The following is a 10,787-nucleotide window of genomic DNA, read 5'->3' as shown; positions in this document are numbered from 1 at the left end:
AACCTATCACCATTACCAATAACAGGGAGGTTAGCATCATAGCCCCGAGACATGCTAACCTATCACCAGTACAATAACAGGGGAGGTTAGCATGTAATATCATAGCCCCAAGACATGCTAACCTATCACCATTACCAATAACAGGGGAGATTAGCATCATAGCCCCGAGACATGCTAACCTATCACCATTACAATAACAGGGGAGGTTAGCATGTAATATCATAGCCCCAAGACATGCTAACCTATCACCATTACCAATAACAGGGGAGATTAGCATCATAGCCCCGAGACGTGCTAACCTATCACCATTACCAATAACAGGGGAGATTAGCATCATAGCCCCGAGACGTGCTAACCTATCACCATTACAATAACAGGGGAGGTTAGCATGTTATATCATAGCCCCAAGACATGCTAACCTATCACCATTACCAATAACAGGGGAGGTTAGCATGTTATATCATAGCCCCGAGACATGCTAACCTATCACCATTACCAATAACAGGGGAGGTTAGCATCATAGCCCCGAGACATGCTAACCTATCACCATTACCAATAACAGGGGAGGTTAGCATCATAGCCCCAGACATGCTAACCTATCACCATTACCAATAACAGGGAGGTTAGCATCATAGCCCCAAGACATGCTAACCTATCACCATTACCAATAACAGGGGAGATTAGCATCATAGCCCCGAGACATGCTAACCTATCACCATTACCAATAACAGGGGAGGTTAGCATCATAGCCCCGAGACATGCTAACCTATCACCATTACCAATAACAGGGGAGATTAGCATCATAGCCCCGAGACATGCTAACCTATCACCATTACAATAACAGGGGAGGTTAGCATGTTATATCATAGCCCCGAGACGTGCTAACCTATCACCATTACCAATAACAGGGGAGGTTAGCATCATAGCCCCGAGACATGCTAACCTATCACAAATACCAATAACAGGGGAGATTAGCATCATAGCCCCGAGACATGCTAACCTATCACCATTACCAATAACAGGGGAGGTTAGCATCATAGCCCCGAGACATGCTAACCTATCACCATTACCAATAACAGGGGAGATTAGCATCATAGCCCCGAGACATGCTAACCTATCACCATTACCAATAACAGGGAGATTAGCATCATAGCCCCGAGACATGCTAACCTATCACCATTACCAATAACAGGAGGTTAGCATCATAGCCCCGAGACATGCTAACCTATCACCATTACCAATAACAGGGAGATTAGCATCATAGCCCCGAGACATGCTAACCTATCACCATTACCAATAACAGGGGAGATTAGCATCATAGCCCCGAGACATGCTAACCTATCACCATTACCAATAACAGGAGATTAGCATCATAGCCCCGAGACATGCTAACCTATCACCATTACAATAACAGGGAGATTAGCATGTTATATCATAGCCCCAAGACATGCTAACCTATCACCATTACCAATAACAGGGAGGTTAGCATCATAGCCCCGAGACATGCTAACCTATCACCATTACCAATAACAGGGGAGATTAGCATCATAGCCCCGAGACATGCTAACCTATCACCATTACCAATAACAGGAGATTAGCATCATAGCCCGAGACATGCTAACCTACACATTACCAATAACAGGGGAGGTTAGCATCATAGCCCCGAGACATGCTAACCTATCACCATTACCAATAACAGGGAGATTAGCATCATAGCCCCGAGACATGCTAACCTATCACCATTACCAATAACAGGGGAGATTAGCATCATAGCCCCGAGACATGCTAACCTATCACCATTACCAATAACAGGGGAGATTAGCATCATAGCCCCCCGAGACATGCTAACCTATCACCATTACCAATAACAGGGGAGGTTAGCATCATATCATAGCCCCGAGACATGCTAACCTATCACCATTACAATAACAGGGGAGGTTAGCATGTTATATCATAGCCCCGAGACGTGCTAACCTATCACCATTACCAATAACAGGGGAGGTTAGCATCATAGCCCCGAGACATGCTAACCTATCACCAATACCAATAACAGGGGAGATTAGCATCATAGCCCCGAGACATGCTAACCTATCACCATTACCAATAACAGGAGGTTAGCATCATAGCCCCGAGACATGCTAACCTATCACCATTACCAATAACAGGGGAGATTAGCATCATAGCCCCGAGACATGCTAACCTATCACCATTACCAATAACAGGGAGGTTAGCATCATAGCCCCAGACATGCTAACCTATCACCATTACCAATAACAGGAGGTTAGCATCATAGCCCCGAGACATGCTAACCTATCACCATTACCAATAACAGGGAGGTTAGCATCATAGCCCCGAGACATGCTAACCTATCACCATTACCAATAACAGGGGAGATTAGCATCATAGCCCCGAGACATGCTAACCTATCACCATTACCAATAACAGGGGAGGTTAGCATCATAGCCCCGAGACATGCTAACCTATCACCATTACCAATAACAGGGGAGGTTAGCATCATAGCCCCGAGACATGCTAACCTATCACCATTACAATAACAGGGGAGGTTAGCATGTAATATCATAGCCCCAAGACATGCTAACCTATCACCATTACCAATAACTGGGGAGGTTAGCATGTAATATCATAGCCCCAAGACATGCTAACCTATCACCATTACCAATAACAGGGGAGATTAGCATCATAGCCCCGAGACATGCTAACCTATCACCATTACAATAACAGGGGAGGTTAGCATGTAATATCATAGCCCCAAGACATGCTAACCTATCACCATTACCAATAACTGGGGAGGTTAGCATGTAATATCATAGCCCCAAGACATGCTAACCTATCACCATTACCAATAACAGGGGAGATTAGCATCATAGCCCCGGGACGTGCTAACCTATCACCATTACCAATAACAGGGGAGATTAGCATCATAGCCCCGAGACGTGCTAACCTATCACCATTACAATAACAGGGGAGGTTAGCATGTTATATCATAGCCCCGAGACGTGCTAACCTATCACCATTACAATAACAGGGGAGGTTAGCATCATATCATAGCCCGAGACGTGCTAACCTATCACCATTACCAATAACAGGAGGTTAGCATCATAGCCCCGAGACATGCTAACCTATCACCATTACCAATAACAGGGGAGGTTAGCATCATAGCCCCGAGACATGCTAACCTATCACCATTACCAATAACAGGGAGATTAGCATCATAGCCCCGAGACATGCTAACCTATCACCATTACCAATAACAGGGAGGTTAGCATCATAGCCCCGAGACATGCTAACCTATCACCATTACCAATAACAGGGGAGATTAGCATCATAGCCCGAGACATGCTAACCTATCACCATTACAATAACAGGGGAGGTTAGCATGAAAGGAGCTTATCAAGACATGCTAACCTATCACCATTACCAATAACCTGGGGAGGTTAGCATGATAAGGATGCTAACCTATCACCATTACCAAAGGGGAGATGGTAACATGTAACCTATCACCATTACCAATAACAGGGAGATAGACAGATGGGTAAGGGGAGCTAACCTATCACCATTACCAATAACAGGGAGAGATGAGGATAGCCCCAGACATGCCAACCTATCACCATTACCAATAACTGAACTCACCTCCGGGGTGTGCGGAGCATCATAGTGGACGGACGAAGAGAGAGCAGTAGGAATAACAGTGTTATCTCATGGTGATCCCTTCTGTCAGTGCCAAGAAGTCAGGGACTGGAGGGAGGCATAGGCTGAGATGAACCTGCCTTGTTACCGCAGATCGGCAGTTCCAGAGGCTACCGGAGACCTGAACTCCACCCTGGGTCTGCGCATAGCTGGGACCACCAGATTAAATAGGTGGACCTATCCACGCGGTAACAGTGGGAGGTTAGCATATGGTCTGTGCAGAGAGGAGAGAACAGGGATAGACAGACACATAGTTGACAGGCTAACCTAAGAGGCATTACAGGCGAGGAGATTGGAATGACAAGTGGACCTATCACCATTCAATGTTCAGAAAGTTAGCATTACGTAGCAAGAATCTTATTGACTAAAATGATCACCATGATACAAACTGGGAGAGTAGGCTAGCCCGGCATGGCTAACGTTGTCACACTACACTAATCAAGGGGCGCATCCGTTGAGTGTAATAACCTACAGTGCTGATATTCAGGGGCTAGCTGGCTAGCTATGCTAACATGTTGATTACTTACGTTGCGTTAACACAGGAGAAGCATCATAGCCTGGCTAGCTAACCTAGAAAATCGCTCTAGACCAACATCAATTATCTTTGATACACAGACGGCTATGTAGCTGCTGCTAGCTAGCTACCATCAAACAAATCAAACCGTTGTGCTGTAATGAAATGAAATGAAAATGTGATACCCTGTGGAGCGAAGCGGAATGGCATCTTTGTTGTTGAGTGCGGAAGTTCTATTCAGTAGACGTTGGCTAGCTGTTGGCTAGCTAGCAGTGTCTCTCCATCGTTAAGATGACAAATAGCTGGCTAGCTAACCTCTGGTAAATTAAGATAATCACTCTAAGACTATTTCACGCTCTAAACTACACAATTATCTTGGATACCTGAAGACAGCAAAGACAACTATGTAGCTAGCTAACACTACACTAATCAAACCTCGTTCAGTTGAGTGTAATAGTTTCTACAGTGCTGCTCCATTCTTGATCCAAATCAGCGGTGGTCGTTTGCTGGCTGGCTAGCTGCTGGGCAGATAGCAGTGTAGACTACGTCCCTCCTTTCCAGACCATCTTGCAATAGAAGTGCTGACTGTTTCACTTTGTTGTCCTCTTTCTTTCCTTTTCTTCTGTCCTTCTTTTGTCATTTTTTGTCTTCCTTTCTTCTGTTAACTAGATATTTTTTTGTTGTTATTCTTTATAAGCTCTGGCTAGCCTTCCCAGGAGAGTCCTCCTAGCAGCTCACTGCTGCTCTGGCAACAAGTAAACAATTCTCAGCAATGAGCTAGCTAAGATAACTGTACAATTTTATGAATAAATACTTTTTCAAAAGCCTGTCTTTTTGGTTTGTTCTTTGTTTTGTCTTCTATTGAGTCTAGAGGTCCAGTTTTCTCTTGATTTTTTTGGCGATGTACTTCACTCTAAAAAACATTTAAATCTCAATATATACAGGAGCTCATTTTTCAGCAGCTGCTCAATTTAGAACTCCGAACACAAGACTAGCATGATTAGCATGTAATATCATAGCCCCAAGACATGCTAACCTATCACCATTACCAATAACAGGGGAGGTTAGCATCATAGCCCCGAGACATGCTAAGACATGCTAACCTATCACCATTACCAATAACAGGGGAGATTAGCATGTAATATCATAGCCCCAAGACATGCTAACCTATCACCATTACCAATAACAGGGGAGGTTAGCATCATAGCCCCGAGACATGCTAACCTATCACCATTACCAATAACAGGGGAGGTTAGCATGTAATATCATAGCCCCAAGACATGCTAACCTATCACCATTACCAATAACTGGGGAGGTTAGCATGTTATATCGTAGCCCCGTGGCATGCTAACCTATCACCATTACCAATAACTGGGGAGGTTAGCATGCTATATCGTAGCCCCGAGACATGCTAACCTCTCACCATTACAATAACAGGGGAGGTTAGCATGTAATATCATATCCCCAAGGCATGCTAACCTATCACCATTACCAATAACTGGGGAGGCATGTCTTGGGGGTATAATCTTTGACCCTCTGTAACTTCCTCCCTATTCATTATTATTCATGATTCATTCAGCCACAATTATGGTAGCATCCAGATGAATGTAAAAGTGTTTAGAAACATATTCTATTCTTATTTACAATAAAAGTGACTCCAAAATGACACAATACATTATTTAATATAAATGTATTTTGGTCACAACATAATATAATATAATATATGCCATTTAGCAGACGCTTTTATCCAAAGCGACTTACAGTCATGTGTGCTGAAACAGAACCAAAATGAACTGCAAATGCATCCAACAAGTTTGTGCTATGAATATGGGAGGTTAGCATGTAATATCATAGCCCCGAGACGTGCTAACCTATCACCATTACCAATAACAGGGGAGGTTAGCATCATAGCCCCGAGACATGCTAACCTATCACCATTACCAATAACAGGGGAGGTTAGCATCATAGCCCCGAGACATGCTAACCTATCACCGTTACCAATAACTGGGGAGGGTAGCATCATAGCCCCGAGACATGCTAACCTATCACCATTACCAATAACAGGGGAGATTAGCATGTAATAGCATAGCCCCAAGACATGCTAACCTATCAACATTACCAATAACAGGGGAGGTTAGCATCATAGCCCCGAGACATGCTAACCTATCACCATTACCAATAACAGGGGAGGTTAGCATCATAGCCCCGAGACATGCTAACCTATCACCATTACCAATAGAGAAGGCATGAGGCATGAGGCATGTTATTTCATTAGAGAAGGCATGAGGCATGTTATTTCATTAGAGAAGGCATGAGGCACGAGGCATGTTATTTCATTAGAGAAGGCACGAGGCATGTTATTTCATTAGAGAAGGCATGAGGCATGTTATTTCATTAGAGAAGTCATGAGGCATGAGGCATGTTATTTCATTAGAGAAGGCACGAGGCATGTTATTTCATTAGAGAAGGCACGAGGCATGTTATTTCATTAGAGAAGGCACGAGGCATGTTATTTCATTAGAGAAGGCATGAGGCATGTTATTTCATTAGAGAAGTCATGATGAGATTGACATCTCTTTCTCACGTGAGCTGTGAGCCCTAATAAGCTGTGGATGGTCAGTGGACCAATTCAATTTCCTGTGCTGCATGCCAAACTAACCCCACAGAAGGGTGGGTAGTTAGATGTAATTAGCCTGTGTGTGTGTGTGTGTGTGTGTGTGTGTGTGTGTGTGTGTGTGTGTGTGTGTGTGTGTGTGTGTGTGTGTGTGTGTGTGTGTGTGTGTGTGTGTGTACCTCACACTCCCTGCATGGCTAACGTTAACACTGTCAGCATATTTACTCATTATTTTTAATGAGCTATTGCTGAACATTCTGGAACTGAGGCTCACGCACAGTGCTGTGCTACGATTTCCATCTTCAACTTTGGTGAGGCTTTTGGTCTTAGTCTTGGTAAACAAAGACACCAAAGGGTCTTGTGGTTCATCGTTTCAGTTAATTTGGTTCAGTAATTTCATACTCAACAAGGTCCAACACTCTCACTTAGGTTTTGTACATCTGGAGAATTAAAAATGGGTCTAACTGTGTGTATACAGAGCCTTCGGGAAAGTATTCAGACCCCTTGACTTTTCCCCACATTTTGTTACGTTACAGCCTAATTCTGAAATTGATAAATCGTTTCTTTCCCCTCATCAATCTACATACAATACCCCATAATGACATCACAATACCCCATAATGACATCACAATACCCCATAATGACATCACAATACCCCATAATGACATCACAATACCCCATAATGACATCACAATACCCCATAATGACAAAGGAAAACCAGATTCATAGAAATATAACATTTACATCAGTATTCAGACCTTTTACTCAGTACTTTGTTGAAGCACCTTTGGCAGCGATTACAGCCTCAAGTCTTCTTGGGTAATGACGCTACAAGCTTGGCACACCTGTATTTGGGAAGTTTCTCCCATTCTTCTCTGCAGATCCTCTCAAGCTCTGTTAGGTTGGATGGGGAGCGTTGCTGCACATCTATTTTCAAGTCTCTCCAGAGATGTTCGATCGGGTTCAAGTTCGGTCTCTGGCTGGGACACTCAAGGACATTGAGAGACTTGTCCCGGACCCACTCCTGAGATGTCTTGGCTGGGTGCTTAGGGTCATTGTCCTGTTGGAAGGTGAACCTTCGCCCCAGTCTGAGGTCCTGAGCGCTCTGGAGCAGGTTTTCATCAAGTATCTCTCTGTGCCTTGCTCTGTTCATCTTTCCTTTGATCCTGACTAGTCTCCCAGTCCCTGCCGCTGATAAACATCCCCATGGCATGATGCTACCACCGCCATGCTCCACTGTAGGGATGGTGTCAGGTTTCCTCTAGACGTGACAATTCGCATTCAGGCCAAAGAGTTCAATCGTGGTTTCATCAGACCAGAGTGGGTTGTCATGTGTCTTTTACTGAGGAGTGGCTTCCATCAGGCCACTTTATCATAAAGGCCTGATTGGTGGAGTGCTGCAGAGATGGATGTCCTTCTGGAATGTTCTCCCATCTCCACAGAGGAACTCTGGAGCTCTGTCAGAGTGACCATCAGGTTCATGGTCACCTCCCTGACTAAGGCCCCTCTCTCCCGATTGCTCAGTTTGTCCGGGCAGCTCTAGGAAGAGTCTTGGTGGTTCCAAACTTCTTCCATTTAAGAATGATGGAGGCCACTGTGTTCTTGGGGACCTTCAATGCTGCAAACATGTTTTGTTACCCTTCCCCAGATCTGTGTCTCGACACAATCCTGCCTCTGAGCTCTACGGACAATATCTTCGACCTCATTACTTGGTTTTTGCTCTGACATGCACTGCCAACTGTGGGACCTTATATAGACAGGTGTGTGCCTTTCCAAAACATGTCCAATCAATTGGATTTACCCTAGGTGGACTCCAATCAATTGGATTTACCCTAGGTGGACTCCAATCAAGTTGAGACTGCAGATGGTAATGAGCTGTTAGCTCGATCTGGTGCAACATATCACTTCTGAGATGTATGTTTTGTTGTTACATTGTCCTTGTTTTAAATAAACTTATTCAATCAATAAAATAATGACCCCACTACTAAGTGTCCCTATAACTGTAATTTACATGGCTAGCACAGAGTGGCTACAGTATAGTGTCCCTATATACATGGCTAGCACAGAGTGACTACAGTATAGTGTCCCTATAGCTGTAATTTACATGGCTAACACAGAGTGACTACAGTATAGTGTCCCTATAACTGTAATTTACATGGCTAGCACACTGTGACTACAGTATAGTGTCCCTATAACTGTAATTTACATGGCTAACACAGAGTGACTACAGTATAGTGTCCCTATATACATGGCTAGCACACAGTGACTACAGTATAGTGTCCCTATAGCTGTAATTTACATGGCTAGCACAGAGTGACTACAGTATAGTGTCCCTATATACATGGCTAGCACAGAGTGACTACAGTATAGTGTCCCTATATACATGGCTAGCACACAGTGACTGCAGTATAGTGTCCCTATAACTGTAATTTACATGGCTAACACAGAGTGACTACAGTATAGTGTCCCTATAACTCTGTAATTTACATGGCTAGCACAGAGTGACTACAGTATAGTGTCCCTATAACTCTGTAATTTACATGGCTAACACAGTGACTACAGTATAGTGTCCCTATAGCTGTAATTTACATGGCTAGCACAGAGTGACTACAGTATAGTGTCCCTATATACATGGCTAGCACAGAGTGACTACAGTATAGTGTCCCTATATACATGGCTAGCACAGAGTGACTACAGTATAGTGTCCCTATATACATGGCTAGCACAGAGTGACTACAGTATAGTGTCCCTATAACTGTAATTTACATGGCTAACACAGAGTGACTACAGTATAGTGTCCCTATAGCTGTAATTTACATGGCTAACACAGAGTGACTACAGTATAGTGTCCCTATATACATGGCTAGCACAGAGTGGCTACAGTATAGTGTCCCTATAACTGTAATTTACATGGCTAACACAGAGTGGCTACAGTATAGTGTCCCTATAATTATAATTTACATGGCTAACACAGAGTGACTACAGTATAGTGTCCCTATATACATGGCTAGCACAGAGTGACTACAGTATAGTGTCCCTATAACTCTGTAATTTACATGGCTAACACAGAGTGACTACAGTATAGTGTCCCTATATACATGGCTAGCACAGAGTGACTACAGTATAGTGTCCCTATATACATGGCTAGCACAGAGTGACTACAGTATATCGTCCCTATATACATGGCTAGCACAGAGTGACTACAGTATAGTGTCCCTATAACTGTAATTTACATGGCTAACACAGAGTGACTACAGTATAGTGTCCCTATAACTGTAATTTACATGGCTAGCACAGAGTGACTACAGTATAGTGTCCCTATAACTGTAATTTACATGGCTAACACAGAGTGGCTACAGTATAGTGTCCCTATATACATGGCTAGCACAGAGTGACTACAGTATAGTGTCCCTATAACTGTAATTTACATGGCTAACACAGAGTGGCTACAGTATAGTGTCCCTATAACTGTAATTTACATGGCTAACACAGAGTGGCTACAGTATAGTGTCCCTATAATTATAATTTACATGGCTAACACAGAGTGACTACAGTATAGTGTCCCTATATACATGGCTAGCACAGAGTGACTACAGTATAGTGTCCCTATATACATGGCTAGCACAGAGTGGCTACAGTATAGTGTCCCTATAACTGTAATTTACATGGCTAGCACAGAGTGACTACAGTATAGTGTCCCTATAACTGTAATTTACATGGCTAGCACAGAGTGACTACAGTATAGTGTCCCTATATACATGGCTAGCACAGAGTGGCTACAGTATAGTGTCCCTATAACTGTAATTTACATGGCTAGCACAGAGTGGCTACAGTATAGTGTCCCTATAACTGTAATTTACATGGCTAGCACAGAGTGACTACAGTATAGTGTCCCTATAACTGTAATTTACATGGCTAACACACAGTGACTACAGTATAGCTGCATATTGG

The 10,787-nt window shown here is 43.5% G+C and overlaps 1 long non-coding RNA gene across 1 annotated transcript; it reads right to left on the bottom strand.

Annotated features, from left to right (window-relative positions):
- Window positions 1-304: 304 nt before the first annotated feature.
- LOC127907129 (uncharacterized) lies at window positions 305-6,922 on the bottom strand. Its single transcript, XR_008063318.1, has 3 exons — window positions 6,094-6,922; window positions 2,906-3,025; window positions 305-356 (listed from the first exon to the last, which is right to left on the bottom strand). It is a non-coding gene; the product is annotated as an uncharacterized LOC127907129 (long non-coding RNA).
- Window positions 6,923-10,787: the final 3,865 nt, after the last annotated feature.

Source organism: Oncorhynchus keta, chromosome 14 (genome assembly GCF_023373465.1).
Source record: "Oncorhynchus keta strain PuntledgeMale-10-30-2019 chromosome 14, Oket_V2, whole genome shotgun sequence".
Classification (NCBI taxonomy): domain Eukaryota; kingdom Metazoa; phylum Chordata; class Actinopteri; order Salmoniformes; family Salmonidae; genus Oncorhynchus; species Oncorhynchus keta.
Note: the sequence above shows the minus strand (reverse complement) of the source record. Positions and strands in the feature narration are given on the sequence as shown.